Consider the following 18,553-nt stretch of genomic DNA (forward strand, 5'->3'; position numbering starts at 1 on the left):
TCTTGCCCACAGAAAGTGCTGGCGAGCAAAACTCTCGCCGAGAATGTCCCTTCTGTCGAGGCGCGCTGGTTTTATGCCGTTGCAGGTATAGTAGGTGCAGTCCCATTGAAATACACAGAAGAAACCCAAAACGGGGACGGAGCGATGGCGCAGGTATACAGAGGGGGCGTCCTAGTGGGCAACGACCTTTAAGCGATGAACTTTGTGTAAAAATCAAAGAACTTTCGATAGAAATGGGTAGATTGTGGATCTCTGTGCAAGTTTCTGCATCAATTGCAAAACGCAGGAGCTAAATATAAATTTATATTCTTCATTAATATAATTTTAATGTCATGAAAATAATATATTAATACTACTCCTGCTTTTTGCATTGATTGTGAAAAGCAGGAACAATGTAAAAATTGATTTGTTCCCTTAACGACTTTGTTACATTAAAAACAACATTATAGCACATTCTTGGATTTTGAAAATCTTTTCCCGCGTTTTATATTTCGCACAACCAATTTCTTCATAAAGATCCGCAGTCTAGAAATGAGATTGAAAAAGTTTGTGCATTTATTGCAAGTCGCAGGAGCTAAATATAAATTTATATTCTTCATTAATAATTTTAATATGATGAAAATAATACATTAATGCTCTTAAAGTCTTTTCATATTTCCACTGTTTTAAATTGCATTCGCTAATTTTTGTTATTGTACGTATGTATAAAATCTCCGGGGTCGGATCGTTTTTTATATTTGTAAACCTGCGTTAAACTTGCATAATTACAAGAAAATTGTGGTTTATTCAATACCATGTACGGATAGATTTTTTTCTTGACATGTTATACTAGGGTGGACCTAATCTATACGAGAAAAAAATTTGTGCAAAGTTTGAGATGGATGGGATAAAAGGATCACGGGGCGCATTTAAATTGAAAATTTTGAAATTCACTTTAACTATGAAACATGGCATGTCGTTGGATTTGTCTTCTTTTCTGCATAGGAATATGGAAAAAGTATATAACCTCCTTTAAATAAAAAATAGCGATGACCTTGAAATTTGTGCCATTAAATTTACCTTATTGAACGGTGCAATTTTTTCCTCTGACATTTTTTCGTATAGGTAATCACAAGTAACAGAGATATTTAAACATTTCCATGTGAATTACATTTTATTTATACCAGAAACCTACCGTCGTAACCGTTAAACGCACTAGGACAGCGGTTTTCAAACTTTTACTCTTAAAGATCCGAAATCATTTAGAAAATAGTTTAACCACATTAGCAACGAACAATAAACAAAATCAACTTGTACTTTGCATTAAAAAGTACTTTTGTCAACTATTAAGTAATGTTAATAAGTAACACTATTTCTTGTAAACTGGCTTTGATTTTCAAAATATGAGCTGAGAACCACTTTCGCAAGACAGAAGAACCTTGAAATAAGGGTACCGTGCCTGCTGGTATGCTCTGAGCAGTGATCGTAGTATTATATGTATATCCGATTTTATGGAAACGCCAACGCATCACGATTACTAGGACCAAACAACCTTTACACCTTCTCTTTTCATGTCATTCTTTACACAGCACACCTCTCCCACTTCCTTCCACATTTTCCACTTCAAAACCAATTATATGTATACATATAGCAGCCCACTGAAATAGTAGAGAGCTTTTTCCTTGCGAACTCAAGACCAGAATGTTACGTTGTTGTAAGTACTTTACCTCGCCACCGTGTACGTTACTTTAATAAAAACTCTTCTCGATTTCCGTGCAATATTACACTCGATTTCGAAACCCGGAATCCAACAGTCAGTCAGAGAATCAAAAAAAAAGCTCAATGGAGAGAAAAACTGTTTTTATTACGACATGACGAAAATCAGATTATGGGCGCGAATTTGCCATCGAAAGGACAAGTTTTAAGAGTTCTTTTTACAATTTGTGGAAAGTGAAATTGAACCTTCGATCTAGTGCACATTTTGTTGTGAAAGAAGTGGAAGTTCTGTGGGAAAAAGAAAGAATCCCAGTCCGCCAAAGCCGTCACAGCATCGAGAAATTGGAGTCCTTATACCAGGAGTAGGCCTTACGAAAGGGTTGTAAACGACGATCGCAACTACAAGGTCAGACGGGAATAACAGTTTCTTGATCAGTTATCTTCGATATCGCACATGCTGATGCTTTAGAGATGATCACGATCGATGAAGATAAACAATTTCTTCTGTAACAAAGAAAAAAAGGACGACCAGGATCGATGATTGGGGGAGATCGAGTTCTTATTGTATATGTCGGACTACATCTTCGACAGACTATAGTTAGAAAAATATAATATAATCTCAGTATCAATATCGCGCAAGTTGACGCAGTCAAAACCTGTTGGATATGTACTTTAAAGTGTGTTGCACAATTAGTAACAAGTTTTACCTTGACGTTCTTTGACACAAAAAAGTCACAACTTTATTATTCAAAATATTTGTTACATTATTAAATTTGTTTATATATATTTAATGAAATACTAAAAACTTATTTTGCCAGAACACCTATAATTACGTTTTAACAGACGTATTTTTGTATTTAAACTTGAACACAGTGAAACGGAAAATTATCTCCGCGTTTAACGTTTTTCTTACTTTTACGCATTGGAAAAGTAAAATTAATAACAGTACTTTTACAAGCTCATAAATGCATAGAATTTGAATACCCTATTCTTATTTCTTGAGTTGCCGTTGCAATTGAAAGCCTCGTGCTTACCTAGTAAGGACGTTTTACATGTACAATAAACCAAACACGTTTTATTGGAGCTCATTCGGCATTGTTCAAGTCATGGAGCTGGGTGACAGGTACCTCGTTTCCGAACACAAAAGAAGTCCAAAGAATGGTGGTGCGAACTCGGAATTGGCTATCATGTAGTTACCTGCCGATTTCTTCGCTAATCCGCGCCGGACCGTAATTAAACAGGTAATAATAGGCAGCGTTTGGGTACTCCGGATTAGACCTGTGCTCCAAGTAGTTTGAAAACGTTCCTTGACCGTTCTATTGAACGTGTTTCTCTTTTATTCGTCTACCTGAATTCTTTCTATGACATCATTTTATAACTGCAGAAACGGAAGAAACGTATTGTGAATTTCTGGATTTTGTATTTTACAAATGAACAAATTATTTGTTCTAGATTCAACCGAACACAGTGTTTGAAAATTGAATTGAGACACTTTTTAAGAAATTCTATTTTTTTACGTGCGGCATACCATCGCGATGTAACGTGATTTCTAGGGGTGTGCGAGAACCCGAAATATCGGGAACCCGATGGTCGGGACGAGTCGAGAAGAGGTCGAGTCGGGTCGGGTTCCCGAAAATTTCGAGAATATGAGATAAGACAATCTTGAAAAGAATTCGTGATGGACAACATTCTTTCAATTTCGAAAACATCTAGAATAAAAAATTCGAAACTATGAATGTATTCATTAAACCGAATATAAATGATTACTGGGTTCTGGAAATTTTCGGGAATCTCGAAATTTTTCGGGAATCCCGATAAATTCGAGAATCTCGAAATTTTCGGGTACCCGTCCCGATCTCGAAAAAATTTCGTGTTCCCGACCCGACCCGATATTTCGGGTTCTCGCACACCCCTAGTGATTTCTGATGAAAATTCAACCTTTGCACTCGAAGCAATTTTAATTCGAAAATCAGGACAGTTCTTTCGACCCAGATCATTTTTATTCTATGTAATCTTTTTTACATTGTGCACATCAAATCGAACCTGTTTTCTCATATGCCAGTTGAGTTTTTCACAATTTATAGAATACAAACGAATTTAATAATGTTAAAACTGTTTTGAATAATCGTATGGCAATTTTTACTGGCGCCTCAGAGTCACCATTCGTGTGCAATGGGTTAATATTTACTTATTAAAAAGTTTCGCAATCTACATATTTAGTATTAAAATAATAAATTACAACTTAATTTATAAGTAAAAATCATTTTTTCCAGCGTAATCAGCGAAAGCACTCCATTAGCAGAACATGAGGCACGAAGTCCCATAAGATGATAGGTCTGTCCTTATATCTCGTCGGGGTGCGGTGATAGAATTACTTATTCGAGATTGTTGGAAATACATCATATACAGGGTGGTGCGCCACATTTTGCCAGCTCAAATATCTTTGTTGTTTTTAAAGATACGTCAAATGTCTGAAGGACAAAGTTGAATGGTAAAACGGGGCTTATACGATACCAAAAAAATTTTTGTTTTTATGTAATTTTTTCTAGAGATATGAAGGTGACCTTCATTTTTTTAAATGGAATGAGGTATTTTTTAATACATCAATCGATGCAGCTGGACATTCGTTATAAAAAAGTACTAACCTATGTATGTCGAAAAGTTATTAGTTCAGGAGATATTTCAATTTAAATAACTCTAAAATACCATTACTTATACATATACCGGGTGGTTCACGAGAAACAGGCCACCTAAATAGCTCCGTTAGGATTAGAGATAGAAGAAAATGTTAGAGAGAAAAGTTGTACTGTTAAAGGGGTCAAATATGGTGATATAAAAAAATGTTCCGATTATAGTCGTTTTCAAGGTCTTCTGAAGGTCATCGATGATTTTTAAATAGCACCATATTTTTAACTTCACAGTGTTGTAGCTGATGTCAAGACGAGTTCAATGATGTGGTACACTATGACCTCCAAGTGACCTTGGACTCATTAATAGATATAGTTTGACTACTCTGTTTGATCAACGATTTCTTCAGCCATTAGGTCTCATAACACGTATACCGTTAACGGAAGGTGATCTCTACGCGTACACAAACAAGATTATCAACAAACTACAGGTGTCTATGCCGAGTCAGTTATGGTCACCGAATTATTGCGAGTGTATCAGTTTATCGATAACCGTTTAACGATGCGTTACTCAAACCAGCATAAGATCGATCTTATTTCCATTTATTACGAAAGTCGTCAATGTCTTCGAGAAGCTGTTCGTCTTTACAAAGACCGATTTCCTGATCGCAGGTGTCCATCTCGTTCTACCTATTCAAATTTAGTTAAAAAGTTCCGTGATACAGGCAGTGTAGAAAATAGAAAACCTGTGAAAGCGAGAAGTGTAACAAATGAAGCCAATGCAGTCAATATTCTTGAAACAGTAAATGTAAATCCTTGCATCAGCACTAGACAACTCAGTAGAGAAAGTGGCGTTAGCCGAGCAAGTATCGTGCTAATATTTCGATTACACAAATTCCACCCATATCACATATCCCTCCACCAAGAACTTCATGGAAGAGATTCTGAAAATCGCGTAAATTTTTGTGAGTGGGGTTTGAGGCAAATTAGAAATGATAGCCGATTTTTTAGTAACGTATTATTTACTGATGAAGCAACCTTCACAAACCGTGGTCAAGTTAATTTAAGAAATATGCATTACTGGAGTAATAAAAATCCACGATGGTTACGACAAGTGGATAAACAACGACCCTGGACTGTCAATGTTTGGTGCGGAATTTTGAATAATAAAATAATTGGACCCTTTTTTATTCCAGGCACATTAAACGCAACAAGATACCTTACGTTTTTAGAAGGACCATTGCCCATATTTTTAGAAGATATTCCTTTAGAAATTCCTCGAGTAATGTGGTACCAACAGGATGGCTGTCCCGCTTATTCTTCACGTACCGTAAGAGAATTCCTGAACAATAAATTTCCAAATCGCTGGATAGGTCGTAATGGACACATACTATGGCCAGCTCGTTCACCCGATCTAACTCCTTTCGGCTTTTTTTGTGGGGAACACGCAAAGTTCCTTAAAATATATATACAGGGTGTCCCAAAACTCGTGAAAATCCCGAAAGGGGGTGGTTCCTGAGACCAATCTAAGAGACATTTTCCTTTGCACCAAAGTCAACTGCGGCTTTGTTTAGGAGTTATTAACGAAAAACACGGACCAATCAGAGCGCGCCCTGGGCCGCCGCGCCGTCACGATGCGATGTCACGGCGTACCGCGACACTCGCTTGCCGGCGCGGCTTGGCGCGCCGGGCCAGGGCGCGCTCTGATTGGTCCGTGTTTTTCGTTAATAACTCCTAAACAAAGTCGCAGTTGACTTTGGTGCAAAGGAAAATGTCTCTTAGAATGGTCTCAGGAACCACCCCCTTTCGGGATTTTCACGAGTTTTGGGACACCCTGTATAATAATATGTATACAGGGTGAGTCACCTAACGTTTGTACCTCAAATATCTTTGTTGTTTCTAAAGATACGTAAAATATGGTAAGGACAAAGTTGAATGGTACAATGGGGCTGACACGATGCCAAACAAATTTTATTCTTATGTCATTTTTTTTTTAGAGATATCAAGGTCACCTTGACTTTTTTAAATGGAACCACCCTTTTTTAAACACCTACAATGATAGTCCCTTTCATTAGGAATTCAGTGACTATAATTATTCCGAGGTCATTCAAGGTCAAGGACAGAAAAAACGTATAAAACTAAAATATGGAAGCAGAATACCTGTACTTTATAAATGTTCGAAATGATGGCCGTCTACGTCGATACATTGTTGTAAACTAGCTCTGAAGGAATGTTGAACTCTGATAGGTACATCCGAGGTGATATTCGTACATGCTGTGACGATACGCTGAAGCATATCTTCAACTGTTGTTGGAGCATACTTGTACACGGTCTCTTTTAGCAGACCCCATAAAAAGAAATCCAGTGGATTTAAATCAGGCGAACGTGCTGGCCATGAAACAGTTCCGCCTCGTCCAATCCATCGGTTTGGAAATCGAGAATCCAACGTTTCTCTTGCTACTCGTGCATAATGAGCAGGATAACCGTCATGTTGGTACCACATATCATAGCTATTTTGTAAAGGGACATCGTCTAACAAAATTGGCAGATCTTCTTGCAAAAATTGAGCGTATTTCTGTCCCGTCATCATTCCGTTAACGAAATATGGGCCAATTACTTTGTCGTTCAAAATACTCCATTGTCTTTGATGACACTGTCCAACAAATTTCAACTTTTTTTGTGATTTCAATATACTGTTGGGTCCTTCTTATAGAGTTTTTTGCGCTGATTCCGAATCTGGTTTTAATTTTTTTCCTATACGTCCAGTTTTTGAAAATCATGGCTTTGAAAAAAAAACATATTTTTCAACTTTAAACAAATATTGTGATGTTATTATAAAAGATATTGAATTGTTGTTTACAGCAAACGATTCTGTAGACTTTCCTGAATACAGTGACATCCAATATTAATACATTATGATTGTTTAAACATGTTTAAACAATGATTAAAGACGGAGATGCACCACTTTTGCACCAATTTTTGCGGATATTTTCGAATTTATCTCAAAAAATAAGGGTCCAGCGAAAAATTGAACTATACCACGCGAAAGAGCAGACTTTTATCTTGAGAAACCCCCCTGTGAAGTTTGCATGGTCGACGTTTTTACCGAACCAGAAAGCAAAATATCTTCGCCCGACATGCGTTGACGCCAGTGGTGCTCTTCCACTAGCGCGGTCGTTCGTCGGGATACGGCGCGGCGCGCTGCGGTGAAACGGCGCGTGGCTATAAGCGCGCAAGTATGTCAGCTTACTTAAATGTAATATTTTATTAAATGTTATACTATTGTTATTCATTATTTATTAGTATATTTATTCAGTATAAATTATTTTATGTATTTTTTAATGTTAGTCTCTCGTTTATAGTATATTTCATACAAAAAATACCTTTTGTAACAAAAAAATAATTTATTCACACACTACACTATTACACTATTTACAATGCTAATATATATGTGTACACTATTCAGATATAATACACTACTAAAATACATATATTATATACAGAACAACTAAAATACTATAAATAACTATAAATGTTTTTTATGAAGTTTTATACGTAGCAATGCAGATTTGAAATGCTTGACACGACTGATTTCAACAAACACAAAGCCGAAACTGAACTCTGGCATCAGTTTTCTTAAGAACCAACACGATACATATTTTGAAATAAATGATGGTCTACGGACAACGGAATACATACAATGTAAGGAAAGTCTGCAATGCGGTGACTGAAAAATTTTATTTTCAGTAATTGTCGTCTTATCTATGTATTGTAATTATAGTGCCAATGAACACTCGAGATTCTTCCGAGTAAAATAAGTCCAAACACAATATAAACGGGACTATTTTTATTGACTTAAATACATAATTAAAATAGTTTGCTCCATATTAAATCGATATAGTGTATTATATCTGAATAGTGTACACATATATATTAGCATTGTAAATAGTGTAATAGTGTAGTGTGTGAATAAATTATTTTTTTGTTACAAAAGGTATTTTTTGTATTAAATATACTATAAACGAGAGACTACATTAAAAAATACAAAAATAATTTATACAGAATAAATATACTAATAAATAATAAATAACAATAATATAACATTTAATAAAATATTACATTTAAGTAAGCTGACATAATTGCGCGCTTATAGCCACGCGCCGTTTCATCGCAGCGCGCCGCGCCGTATCCCGACGAACGACCGCGCTAGTGGAAGAGCACCACTGGCGTCAACGCATGTCGGGCGAAGATATTTTGCTTTCTGGTTCGGTCAAAACGTCGACCATGCAAACTTCACAGGGGGGTTTCTCAAGATAAAAGTCTGCTCTTTCGCGTGGTATAGTTCAATTTTTCGCTGGACCCTTATTTTTTGAGATAAATTCGAAAATATCCGCAAAAATTGGTGCAAATGTGGTGCATCTCCGTCTTTAATCATTGTTTAAACATGTTTAAACAATCATAATGTATTAATATTGGATATCACTGTATTCGGGAAAGTCTACAGAATCGTTTGCTGTATACAACAATTCGATATCTTTTCTAATAACATCACAATATTTGTTTAAAGTTGGAAAGTATGTCTTTTTTTAAAACTCCATTTTCTCAAAAACTGGACGTATAGGAAAAAAATTAAAACCAGATTCGGAATCAGCGCAAAAAACTCTATAAGAAGGACCCAACAGTATATTGAAATCAAATTTGGTGTTGTACAGTGTGATCAATTTCTCGCAGCCAGTGCGGATTATCCACAGACCAATAATGGGCGTTCCGTAGATTAATTGAGCCATGATCAGGCTTGCCATATTCCGCGCGTGCCATGCCCCTTACCGCTGCGCCCCTCGCCCATCTGCTGGGCTAAGCCCGCCTGGCTTGCCCCACTCGTCGCCACGCGTGCGCGTTGAGCAAGCTAACGGGTGTCCCATAAAGACTTCACTTTCACCCAAGCCAAGCCGTCCGCGTCCGTGGCGTCGCGCGGAACAAAAGAACGCCCGTTAGGTTCCCTACCTGCTCCCACTGGCGAGGAGTGGGGCAAGCCAGGCGGGCTTAGCCCAGCAGATGGGCGAGGGGCGCAGCGGTAAGGGGCCTGGCACGGGCGGAATATGGCAAGCCTGGCCATGATTGGTGAATGTTGCTTCGTCCGTAAACAAGACATTAGAAAAAAATGAATGATTTTGAAGCAATCTCCATTGACAAAAGTTAATTCTATTTTGAAAATCATTTCCGTGCAATTCGTGATGGAGCGATATGTGGAACGGATAAAATTTATGTCGGGCCAGAATTCGTATTACGCTACTTTTTCTCTGTCTGTGACCTTGAATGACCTTGGAATAATTATAGTCACTGAATTCCTAATGAAAGGGACTATCATTGTACGTGTTTAAAAAAGGGTGGTTCCATTTAAAAAAGTCAAGGTGACCTTGATACCTCTAAAAAAAAATGACATAAGTACAAAATTTTTTTGGCATCGTGTCAGCCCCATTGTACCATTCAACTTTGTCCTTACCATATTTTACGTATCTTTAGAAACAACAAAGATATTTGAGGTACAAACGTTAGGTGACTCACCCTTGTATACGAAGAAGTTGCGCGTAAAAACTATTCTTCGTGACCGAGTTATCAGGTTAGAATACAATAAATGTTACGTAAAATAGTGGAAGTAGTGTAATCAAAGAACTAATACATGTAACGAGTTTTAATATTATTTTTACGACTGGAATGTTTATAACGTGTGTGCACATATTTTTCTTAGGCCAGAAAGCGTAAGAGTCCCTGGAAGCAACGGGGACGCAAGGGATGATTTGAAAAACTGTCATTTCATATTTGAGGAAATTATTATATTAGATTACATTTGATAATTGTTCCAGGCTAAGGACAAATCAATGGAGTCTGAAGAAACTAACGTTCGATAATGTCCAACGCTGTAATGCCAACTAAATTCTTCATTGTGACAATGATGCACACACACACAACGGGAAATAGAATATAGAATTCTAATCGCTAGCATTAATTACAATTTCCTCTGTCCTTCTTGCAATCCACATAATACTTACAGTGACTCCCACTAATATTCGGACACTCTTAAAAACACCATAACTTTTTTAATATTGGAATATACGACTTGAAATTTTTGGAGAAGTTAGAACAATTGATTTGCTACAGAACGTGACAAACATTTTCGAAAAAAACTGCAAGTTGTCGGAATTGCAGAGAAAATACTAAAAGTTGTATTTTTCAACTGTTTTATGTGGGATTATATGAAAAATTTAGAAAACACGTTTCGTAGATCTGTATCAATTAAACATAATCTGAAAATTTTATCAAAATCGGTCGACGTTGTAAGGAGCTACAAACGTTTAAATATACACAACGTATTTTTTAAAAATTCAATATAGGCCCGTATAAAAAAGTTGTAAAATGCAACGTTTAGAGTATTTTGTCTACAATTCCGACCAAATGCAATTTTTGAAAAATTTCTTTTCACATCCTGTAGTAAACTAGTTGCTTTAGCTTCCTAAAAAAGTTCAAATCGCATAGTTCAATATTAAAAAGGTTATGGTGTTGTTAAGAGTGTCCGAATATTAGTGAATTTAGGCTTTTCGTAATCGGCAGAACGCCACGAATTGGCTCGTGTGACTTTCGTGAGGGCAGCACGGAAAATAAACAAGTTCAGCATTCACTTCTTAGTGGTTTCATGCCGAGCTACCTGGCTGGCCGGGGGATTGCTCGGCCGTGTTTATTGCACTACTATTGTGTTCTGGGCTCAGGCCTCAGGGCTCGACCCTCGGGCGTCGGTCGTGTTCATTGTAGCCTCGAGCTGGCCAAAAGTATTTATGGATTTATTCATTTTCGAAAATAGAATAAAAATAAAGAATAAAAATTTTATTCAAAGCTTCGAATAAATTCTCGGCGAATACAAAATTATTCAAATAATTTTCGAATAAAAGATACTTTTGTATTCGAACGTTCGAATAATGAATAATAGTTATTTATCTTTTATTCGAAAATTATTTGGATAATTTTTTATTTGAATACTGCCCATCTCTGAAGACAATCGAACAACGTCGAATGAAAAGGCGAAAGAGAGACGATCTTGAGGAGTCTCGCATCGGTCGTCGCCGTGTACGGTTGTACCTTTGTTCCATCATTTTATTTTTCATTAAATCATAGTATATGTTCGTTACGAGTCGGCTCATTAATTAATCCCTATCCGCGTAGATCGATTGCTTAATTCGATCGCAACATCGTGAAAATAGGGAAATCCTACATACATGTCGACACAGACGTTTAAACATTAAAATGCACTTTTCGTGACTGCGCTACGGAGTTAATAGTTAATAAATTCCATTGTTGTTTGAATTTATTCTTTCTCTATAAATTACTATCAACCTATGATGCAGATATGTATTATGTATATCAAAACGATGGTAATACACACAAAATAAAACTAAATTCCAGTCTTGTTATTTAATACATTTTATTTCATTTTTAATTACAGACGCTTTGACTGTAGTAGAACATGTGAAAACGTGGTATGATCAGCCAATACGGGGGAAGGGAATGAGCTGTGGACTTCTACGGTCTCGAGCCTAAGAAACGAATAAGAGTAAAATAATTATTATGTTGTGTGTGTGTGTTAGTGACAAAGCGCATCCTCACAGTGACTATTTATGAGTTGTGTCATTTTTCGCAACTGTATCGTATGGGAAACAGAGTATCGATATTGATAATTAAATATTTCGAAGTGCAAAAGAATAGTGTAAAAACTTGATGATTAAATAATTCCTTACCGCTTCGTTGGGTATTATGTAGAATACCGATAGCAAAAGTGCGGAAAGAGCAAAAACAGCGAATTTCATTTTGCGGTATTTGGCTTTTTTCTTGAGCGAATAGTGACTCGCCTGTTGCTATGCAGCTTTATATACTCCGCTGCAACACAGACATTCAAACAGTTACAAGCACCTTCCGTGACACTTTTCGAGTTAATAGTTAATAAATTTTTCTTAAATAATGTGGACAGTCAGGAACTCGATGAACTACTTGTCTCTTCTCTGCCACTGAGTTGCTCCAATTGGGTTCTAGGTTATGTTTCAGAGTTCCTTTCCTGTAAGTTGTGCTAAAGTGAAATGCCCTAAACCTGGACAGCATTTTTTGCTACCTTTAATTTTCTCAGTTTAGATAAACAACAATAATTTATTAAGAGTTGTAACAAAAAATTCTGATTTTGGAAAGTAATTTAAAATCCCAAAGTAATTGTTTCTATTAATATTTTAATTGTATTAACAAGAATAATTCTAACCTATAGTTGGACATATATTAAATCCAATCTAAGCTAGTACCTGAACAGAAGTAAACCCTATACCGGGACAAATTGAATTTACATATAATTATATCTATAGCATAGAACTCTATTAAATCTTTAATGATTTACATATCAAAATATTATTATATTAAATTCTATCCTGTTCAATTTTAATTTGTTGTTGTAAAGCTAGCATTTCAAGAGACAATAGTTCTTTCTCCATATTTTCTAATTGAGAACATAATTTCGCTACCTCTTCTTTAATTTCATCTTTATTTTCATTAGTTGCTTTAGACCTTATTTTTTTAGATTTATCATTGATTTTTCACTTAATATCTTTAATTTCTTGTATAATTATATCGTTTTTCGTTCGTTTAAATTTTTATTGATTTATTGTTTTTTTTCTATTGTAATTTTGACTCTCTCTTCTTCCTGCTTTTTTGACAAATGTTCTGCTTTTATAACTTTTGGTCTTGCTCCTTTTTTTCGAGATCTTTAATTAAATTTCCTACGACGGAAGCTCGAAGTGAACCACTTTCATTAATTTTCTTGTTAGACATTTTAAATTTAGGGGCAGTAAAATTTTCTACACACGTTATACAAGCTAATAGGAGCCTAATTGTTCGTACCTTAATTAAATAATTTGCCATATAAGTGTAAGAACAACGAGTTGATTTAAGGCGTTTGTACATCGAGTATAAGCTTATATTTGGACAGCTACTGCCATTGTGTCCCAGTATGGAGCACTTATATTCCAAAACAGTTCTACTCTTTGACATTTAATATTTGAATTAATAATTATTATTTAAGTTACGTCTCATTGCCAGTTTATTTTAAAATATCAATATTGTTATGCGTGATAATTATTTTTTGCCAAAGGATTTAAATTTTATCTTTTTGTCTAATAAAAGTCAAACTGTAAATGCTCTTGATTCTCATGAAAATAGACTATTTTGAATATTGTTTTCATATAAACTTTGAATTTACTTTTAAATTTCAATCAATGTTTAAATCCAATAATATTCACACTTACTTGTAGCTAAGAGGGCCCAGAATATATAAAATAATTATTTAATCTCATAAAGATAGGTTTTAATATAAAAACTTAATTGTCCAGATTTGGTCATCACATTTGGCTTGTCCACACTTTTGACTGTGCACTACTGTGCAGCGGAGCTTAGGGCACATTTCACCTTTCTTCATACCTTCCTTTACATGTTTTCAAACCCACTTCTTTGAAATCAACGTTAATTTTTTTATTGATTTTAATACTTTAATAACAGATTACTAAAGGATTGAAATGTAGATGGCACGTTTATGATTTTGAGTCAAAATGGACCCAATACCCGTGATCTGGAGGTTAAGAACAAAAAAGTCTCATAAGCCATTTACCATATCGAAAAATAGTGGGACATTTCATTACATTATCAAGTATATGACTGCATTATGATGTTTTTATTAAATTCGGCCATTTATCCGAGGGAAATGTTGTAATTTATATCGGTGAATTTAAAACGCGTTTTTGCAGCATGCACAGAATTGCGTCATGAATATCAGAAAACGTGACAATAATAATGTTTTTCACATAAATTCACGCTGTCACGAGTTACAGTGATAAAATGTTTCAACTTTCCACGTATAATCTTTATCACCAATTTATGGCTATCTACTGTCAGATATTGATATCAACAATAGAGATGGGTTTCTTGTGATAACAATTGTAAACTATTGGAATAATGTGGTTCATTAACTTTGTAATTTCTGTACAGTACACGCTACTAATTATGGGTGATCCATAACAGCTGTGTTTATAAATTTTCCTCATTATTCCTATGCATTTCGAATACACCAAAGTGTATAATGTATAATAATGCGTATATAAATAATGAATATATATGTAATGTAATAATAATGTTTTTCCAATTCAGTTTTTATAAAATACGTAGTCGAAAAATGATAAATTTAAATATGGATGGGAAGTTAATAACGCTGTCACAAAACACTACTTTAAAATGCGATTACAACCTAAATAGTAGGAAGGCCGAGCTTGTAACGGGTATATATGTATAGAACAAAACTGTTCGAATACATTAAAAAATTTTTTTAAACATACTTTTAGCAACATGTTGAAGGCAATCAGTATTACATTCCTCTTAATAAGTGTAATTGTTTTGATGACACTTAATACGTACTATATGCCCACTGAAGCAAGGGTAAGAATTTATTGTTCGGACAGCAAAATGTTACAATTTATTCATGGTGTATTCCGTTTTACCAATTATGTATTATTTTAATTATTTCGAACGTTTTTTCAGCCCCTTTGGTGCAACTGTTCGCAATACACGAGGATGCCAAAATCATGGCGATGTCGGGTAAGATTACATCGAATTATTTAATACAAAGTCACCCTTATAACCGCAGCACTATCAAATAGAATATTTCATACTAGTCAAGATGACTTGAGTACATCTAATGTTAATATGCTGTGTAATTTACTACTTAATTTACCGTGTATTTTATACGCAAGTAGTAACAATGTTCGTGCTTTTATCTGTTTTTTAGAAACTGTGCCAACGTGGTGGCTGATCAATTCGAATATGAAGACGATTCCTATGCATTGGATTTTAATTTCTCTGATCTTTATGAAATTCGATTTGAATTGCTTGATATAATAAACTATCACGATAATAAAAATCATAAATTTTTGTCAATTAAAATTATGTAAAGTGTGAATTCCATTTTAAACCCCTACCATTATCAAGTATTCCGACGTTCATAGCTCCATGATATAAAGATAAAGATGTGGAACGTGAAAAATAAAGTATTCGTGTACATACAGATAAAGAATTAATAACACAGTCACGAAAGATGGTTTTAAAATGAGATTGAGATCTTAATGGTGGGATGCTCATAATCGCGACTGGTATATAAGGAGCAAAAAAGTTTGTTAACATCAATGGATTGAAAAATCTACATACAGCAACATGTTCAAGGCAATCAACATCGCACTCCTCTTTGTGTCTGTAATTTTTCTGACAACACTTTATACTATGCCAACTGAGGCAATTAAGGTAAGAATTCATGTACAGTGAGATCTCGCTTAATGTTGTTCCTCTTAACGCTGCGCGCTGTTTGAAGTATTACGCGGTAGTATTGGAATAGGAGTGTTTCGTTTAGCGCTCGAATTTATTGGTACGTAACCTCCGCGTTAAGCTTGGTCTCACTGTATATAAATTATATTTATGTCATTTTCTCATTTGAAATGTTATTGTTGTATACGTACATCCCAACAAAAACATTCTGTAAACAGGAGCCAAGTTCTTATGGTCGTAAAAAGTTGTGAGATCAAACAAAATACGGCCAAGTTCGTTACCTTAGAAATACCTCTTGCAATACTGAAAAAGCGTTTGTAAAAATTAGTTAAAAAGAACGCTATTGAATTTTTAAAGAGTCACATGGAGGGCTAAATTATTCAAACTTGGCCGCTACTCTTTAAACCAATGACCATAAAAGGTGTTAGGTGGCGGCCAAGTTTGAATAATTTAGCTCTCCATGTGACTCTTTAAAAATTAAATAGCGTTCTTTTAAACTAATTTTTACAAACGCTTTTTTCAGTATTGCAAGAGGTATTTCTAAGCTAACGAACTTGGCCGTTACTTTTTAAACCAATGACCATAAAAGGTGTTAGGTAGCGGCCAAGTTTGAATAATTTAACCCTCCATGTAATTCATTAAAAATTAAATAGCGTTCTTTTAAACTAATTTTTACAAACGCTTTTTTCAGTATTGCAAGAGGTATTTCTAAGGTACGAACTTGGCCGTATTTTGTTTGACCTCACAACTTTTTACGGCCATAAGAACTTGGCTCCTGTTTACAGAATGTTTTTGTTGGGATTTCATAACTTTTTGTTGAAATTTCATCAATTATCAAGTTTATGGTTAAGCCTTTTGAAAATTTCGTTATTTTTGCGATAGGACGCACCGTTCCCGAGATGCAGCCATTTTTAAATTAAAAAAAAAATTAAAAAAAAAATTTTTTTTTTTGCTTTGGGTTAAGCCTTTTGAAAATTTTGTTATTTTTGCGGTAGGACGCACCGTTCCCAAGATACAGCCATTTTCTATATGTTCTATCCTACGTACCTATTTCGTAATGTTTTTTTTCTATACCACCCCTTTAAGGTGTAAAATTTCAAACTTTGACAATTATTCCTTCGATGGTTTGTTATGGTAGACCTGTGTGCCAAATTTCAAGCTTGTAGGTCAATGGGAAGTACCCAAAAGGTTTTGATGATCTGTCAGTCAGTCAGTCAGTCAGTCAGTCAGTCAGTCAGTCAGTCAGTCAGTCAGTGACAAATTTAACGATTTTTGAGGTCCTATATCTCGGAACCTACTAATGTTGGAAGATTAATGTTTTGTCAATATTGAGACATGATAGCATTTAACAACTGTAAGAAATTACATCTCTTCATCTGCCTCCAGTGCCGAGTTATAAGCCTCTAAAAAACGGCTAAATTGTTTCGTGTAAAAGGTGGTAGTGCAAGAACTTGGCTGGTGCACTACCGTGCACCTAGATTAAAGATAAAAAATATTCGATTGCTTATTGGGTAGATGTTGAATGTTAAACTATATTCATGATGAATGTCGTATTATTAATGTGTATCATTTTAATGATGTTTTTACATCTTTCCAGCTCCCTCCCGGGTGCAACTGTAGAAAGCCTAAAGGCGCCTTGTGTATGGTAAAGTCATACATAGTTATTGAATATGCTGTGTATACATAAATATTCAACATATCTGATGTTTTTTTTCTTGCTTGTAGTTGATGTGCAGACGACGTGGTTGAACAATTCGAATATGACACTAATGGAAGCAGCTTACTGCAGAGAAAAGAAATGGAAATAACAAGAACATAATAAAAACAATTTTTTGAGGGAAAATATTGTAGTTTTATTTAGTTTTATTTATTAACAAAGGTAAAATACAGATAGGTTTTTATGTGACAACAATTGTATGGTTTGCCTCATATTTTATGCTGTCACGTACATACTTCAATAACAAATGTTATAGAAGATTGCTATTAATCTCTGCTGTCCACGATGGCTTTTTGTTATGAAACGTTGTTGTCGGTAATGTTGAGTATATGTATGTATATGTATATAAACCTATTATGTGTAAAAACTTATTGTACCCTATTTTTAATTATACAATAAGAAAAAATTACATTTATGATATCCCTATTAATTATTAAATATACATATAACACCTATTCATTTACTAAAAATAATAATTTTAAAATATAAATAAGAAATTTTTTTAATGTAAAATTAGTATGTTCTTTAATTCGTGTTACACGTTTTAATTTCCTTTCTATATTCTATAATTTTAGTTTTCTTTAATCCCTCGTTCTATTTGCCGTTATATGGCCGTTATCGAAAAATAACCCCCCTTGCCCATAATGCTAGCTCACGCTCCATCCCTATACATATTTGTATGTATACATGATGTAACGCATGCATAATGACGTACTGCGCTTGCGCCGGACACAGCCAATGAAAAAGATGCAACTTCTACCCATGGTTCCATGCTTCTACCTCGTCCCCTCCTGAAAATGACTTCCACCCCGCAACGACATGCTCCATCCCTATATTCCTATATGGTTTTCGCGATACTCGAGATTCAATTCTGCGTTCGCACGAACTTGTCCGCTTCTGTCTGAGGTCTGAACGCGCTCGACGAAGTCGAGCCACTCTCGGGCCACCGGGCCACCCGATGGTGTGTCACGGATAGACTGCGGATCTTTCTGCAAAATAAAAAATGTCAGCGTCGATTACAGGAAATTAGGAGTGCGCGGGTTCCCGCATATACGGGTTCGTGTCGAGCCGGAGGAAGTCGAGCGAGCTCGAGCGAGTACTCGAGACATCTGAATGTTCGAGT

At 35.3% G+C, this 18,553-nt stretch overlaps 1 protein-coding gene across 1 annotated transcript in view; it reads right to left on the reverse strand.

The window, feature by feature from the left end:
* Positions 1–11,340: 11,340 nt before the first annotated feature.
* Positions 11,341–18,553, reverse strand: part of LOC143210495 (uncharacterized) — a 53,889-nt gene continuing 46,676 nt past the window's right edge. Inside the window, exons 5-6 of the mRNA XM_076427386.1 lie at positions 12,110–12,248; positions 11,341–11,908 (exon numbers count right to left, since the gene is read on the reverse strand). The gene's annotated coding sequence lies outside the window, so the exon portion shown is untranslated. The remainder of the gene's footprint in view (positions 11,909–12,109; positions 12,249–18,553) is intronic.

This window comes from Lasioglossum baleicum, chromosome 7 (genome assembly GCF_051020765.1).
Source record: "Lasioglossum baleicum chromosome 7, iyLasBale1, whole genome shotgun sequence".
Lineage (NCBI taxonomy): Eukaryota > Metazoa > Arthropoda > Insecta > Hymenoptera > Halictidae > Lasioglossum > Lasioglossum baleicum.